Below are 5,018 nucleotides of genomic sequence, written 5' to 3'. Positions count from 1 at the left end.
TTGTAGCAATGTATACATGTGTAATTTTTTGATGTTGTGATTGTGTCCTCCTAGTATCTGAAGGATTCCCCACTAATGAACCTACTGAATTAAGTGTTTTTTGTGCCCAACAAGGTCTAGTGGAAGAAGAAGAAGGAATATCCTCAGCTATTTGTGGACCATGCAAAGGTGGTGTCCTACTAGTCAAAGTTGAAGGAATATCATCTTCCAAGTCACTATCATCACTATCACTTTCTATGAAGGAGGAAGGAAGAGTTGAAGAAGCCATACTTGGACAAATTTCTTTAAAGTGAACACATCTCTCAAATAAGATTTTGTGTGTCTCTAGATCAGTGAATTTGTATGCCTTAATGTGGTTCGGATGTCCAACAAATATACAAGGTTTTCTTTGAGGTTCCAATGCCTTCCATTTTTGTGGACATATCCTTACCCATACTAAACAACCAAAAACTTTAAAGTGTTTTACACTTGGTTTTCTTCCACACCAAGCCTCAAAAGGTGTAATTCCATCTAAGGCCTTATGGGGACTTTTTTTTTGGATGTAACTGGCACAACACATGGCTTCTACGCAAAAAAATTGATCTAGAGACTTAATGTGTAGCATACAAGTGGTTATCTCCTTAAGGGTTCTATTCTTCCATTCAGCAACATCATTGTGTTGTGGTGTGTATGCAGCTGAATGTAGAAGATAAATACCCTCATGAGTACAAAATTTGATAAGCCGTGATTGAGTTCACATATTCTCTTCCATTATCTATTTGTAGAATCCTAATGGCCTTCCCTAATTGCTTCTCAACTTGAGCTTTGAAGGTGATAAACTTATCAAACACTTCACTCTTATGAGCAAGAAAGAAGACCCAAGTGTAGCATGAAAATTCATCAATGAAGATGAGAACATATTGAGCCTTTCCAAATGATGGTATTGGAAATGGGCTAGCTACATCACTATGAAACAATTCAAGAACAACAATAGTTCTCCAAGACTTCCCCTTGTCAAATTTCTCTTTGGGATGCTTTCCTACTTCACAACCTGTACATATACCCTTTGAATACTTGACTTGAGGTAGACCTATGAGCATGTCATTGTTGCTAAGCTATTGAAGGTAATGTTAATTGAGATGTACAAACCTCTCATGCCCTTTTTTACTTTGTGAATTAGAGTGGGTAAACAAGGAAAGGGAAGTGGACTTAGGCACAAAATGAGAAAAATAATAAAATCTTGTCTCATGATTAGCCTTTCCAATTACCACCATAGAATCATCCTTTAGAGTTTTCACCACAACTGAATCAGCAAGGAACTCCAATTTGTTGCCACATCCATAGTGAGTTATTTGGTAGATTGAAAGAAGGTTTGTGCTAAGGTTAGGAACATGAAGAACATCCTTGAAGACTCCATTGTCCAACTCAACATTCTCTTTTCCTTCAACTTCCACTTGTGTGTCATTTCCCACATAGATGTAAGGTATATGTGATGGTTTAAAAGAGGAAAAATTCTCCCTTGAAGCACCCATATAATGTGTGGCTCCTGAATCAAGAACTCATTCCTCAAATTTTTTGGTAATTGCTACCAAAGCTTGTTCCTTACCTTTTGAAGTTGTTTAAGATCCCTTATCCTTATAGGCATTTGGCACATCAATTTTATGTTTCCTCATTAACTTTAGCAACTCATAAATTTTCTTATCCTTACACTCATGTTCATCATGACCATTCTTCTTAAAATAGGCACAAGTTTTCTTCTCCCTTTTGTTGAAGTTGTTCCCCTTCTTATTGTTTTTTGGAAAAAGACTTGCCTTGTGAAGAAGATTGTTGTGTGGAGGAAGATTGATGCATAGAGGTAGAAGACAATTATTGTGTGACATCTCGTGTCTTAGCCTTCCACTTCTTTTTCTTCATGTTGCAATTTTTACCACCTAGATTCCCTTGATTAGCTACTAAGGCTTTGGCCTTGGAAGATTGGAGAATTCCCATACTCACTAACTTTTCATGTTCTAAGCCCAACATTCCTGAAAATGACTTGAATGAAGGCTTAGTGAAGGCACTACCCATTGTTAACTTGTGAGTATTATAACTAGAAACAAAAGCTAGATATTCAGGAGGAAGATGACTCATCACATGTTTGATCAACTTTCCATCCTTGATGGGTTCACCACAATCCTCAAGTTTTTTCCCTATACATGTCTACTTGAGTAAGATAGTCTTTGATGGTGTCAAAATTCCTAGGATCCAATTTGTGAATATTTTTCTCAATGGTGTAGGCCATATCTTCATCTACTATCCCATACAATGCTTCAAGTTTATCCCATACTTCTATTGGATTATTAAGGTTCCTAATGCAATATTTGATAGGATCTAAGATATTCTTTAACAAGGTTCCTAGGGCTATTTCTTGTTTTGATGCCTAGTCTTTTTACAAGACTCATCATCATCATCATCATCAAGGTTTCTTTACTGAACTAGTTACATAACACAGTAACCTTTTTCAACAAATGGTTCCTTTATCTTTTCTTTCCAATTAGCATAATTATGTGGTGTTAACTTAGAGAAAGAACCCATAATGCAAAAGAAAGAGCACAATATCAAGGAGACACAAGAACAAAACACACACACCCCCTTTTCACTCAATCAAAGACTCCCCCCCCCCAAAAAAAAAATTAAAAAAAAAAAAATAACACACTTTAGATGTAGTGCATTTACAATAGGCAACTTGTTGAAATAGACAAAAAATTAGGATTTGCAATTTGCAAAAAAATTTAGGAATAGAGATCTCAAACATCCTAAACCAATGTGTAGATCACAAAATTCTAGCCCCCCAAAAAAAAAATTGCTTGGAAAAAGGAGTCCGTATGAGGGAGATATCATTGTTTGAAAATCACCTCTGCAATTATTTTTCCTAAATCACCACCATTGCACCTCCAAAATCAATTAACTCTAGATTTCACAACATATGTCCTATTTTGATGAAACAAAAGTTGATTTGGGGTTTTTTTGACATTTTGAATATGATGCCAATATTTGATTTGCACCAACAAGCTCCAATTTTTTTTTGAAAAGAAATCTCTCCTACTAGCCTAAAAGGTTAATTTTTTTGCAAAATTTTAGAAATAAAATGCAAATCCAAAAAGAAAAAATGTAGAGACACAAAAATATTTAGATCTAAAAAATCAGTTACACATATCTAAAGAGATTATACCCAATTTTGCAAATTGGGTCTTCAGGTTCTGGTTTGCAAAAAAAAAATTTCCTTAGATTTGACTATGGCCTAGGGTAGGCAAATTTATAGTCAAAATTTGCCAAATTGATCCTTTGGATGCAATGGTGAGGTTTTCTTTGGCTCTAAATGCTCTTAATAACTACACATACTCTAGATCTAAATTGAGGTCCTCTAAGAGGTGAAGCTAAAATGGTCTCCACTGGCTATGTAAAGAGAAGCCCCCTTAGCTTTGATGCCATGTAAGAATTTGCCTTAGGGAAAAATAACACCAAGATCAAGAAGCTCAAACACTAGCACAATATGTAACAATAATGAACGATCAAAATAGAAATAATGAGAATATCATATGTGTGTATACACACTAGAAGTGCATGGATATAAAAGCATCTAGAATGACAAGAAGTTAGCAAAGTGATAAGCCTCACAACTAAGTACATGTCTACCAAGAGTGGATTACCCTCCATTGAGCACATAAGTTAGTGTGATGATGAGAGGATAAGAATGCTAAGGTGTATCTCATAAAGAGATGTTGTAGACACCATATACTTAATTAGAGTGTAAAAAACTATGTTGTCTACATGACAACTTAGATGAATATGCAAACTCCTATGTTGTCAACAAGACAACTCATATAACTACGCATACTCCTAGGTGTCGATATGATAAATAATAAAATAATGCATTTAACCTAAATAAACTTAAGTAAAATGTAATATATTTACACTAAAAAAAAAGCTTAATGAATATATCTGCAATCTTCTCTTTAGCGCTTTCATTTTCTCACTTGATTTCCTTGTCTGCAACTTTCTCTCTCAACATGTGATACTTGATAGAAATGTGCTTTTTCTTAGAATCTGACACTGGATTCTTAGACATGTTTACCATGCTTGTATTGTCACAATGTATGACAATAGGTTCATTAATTTCTATCCTTTAGCATCTGCTTCATCCAAATGACTTTATTGCATATATTTGCTACTTCAACAAACTCCGCTTCTACTATACTTTGTGATGTATAACCTTGCTTCTTACTTAACTAAGAAACCAATCTTCCTCCAAGAAAGAAAGCTCCACTGCTAGTACTTTTTTTCATCCATACTACCTATCCAATCTACATCAATATAAACACTTAGAGTGAAATTACTAGATCTGTCATACCACAATCTAAATTTTGAAGTTCCTTTTAGATATCTAAATATCCTTTTTACGGCTACATAATGTACTTCTATAGGGTCAATCTAGAATCTTGCAAGAATTCGAATTGTATTTGCTATATCCAGCCTTATGTGAGTCAGATATTGCAATCCTCTGATCATAGATCTATACTTTTTCTTCTCAATAGTAGGTGCCTCATCCTTTGTAGATAACTTGTGTCTAGTTACCATAAGTGTTCCAACAGGTTTACATGCTTCCAAACCAAATTTTTTAAGTAAATCCTTTAAGTACTTAGTCTACGAACTAAATATTCCTTCTTTACTCTATACAATCTACAATCCTAGGAAATATTTCATTTCTCCTATCATGCTCATCTCAAATTCTTTCTTCATTTCTTTAGAAAACTTCTCAATTTCTTTATCATTTCCTCCAAATATGATATCATCAAAAAATATTACCAAAATCATCAAACCATCATCAATTTCTTTCCAATATAGATTACTATCTACCATACCTTTTCTATATCCAAGATTTGTCAAATGCTTGTCCAACCTCACATACTAGGTTCTTGGTGCTTGCTCCAATCCATACAATGCTTTCATTAGTTTGCACACTATATCCTTGTCACATGTCAAAATACATCCTTTAGGGT

Source organism: Cupressus sempervirens, chromosome 7 (assembly GCF_028749045.1).
Source record: "Cupressus sempervirens isolate cs-2001-9-10 chromosome 7, ASM2874904v1, whole genome shotgun sequence".
Taxonomy (NCBI): Eukaryota; Viridiplantae; Streptophyta; class Pinopsida; order Cupressales; family Cupressaceae; genus Cupressus; species Cupressus sempervirens.
The sequence above is the reverse complement of the archived record's forward strand: the minus strand, read 5'-3'. Positions refer to the sequence as shown.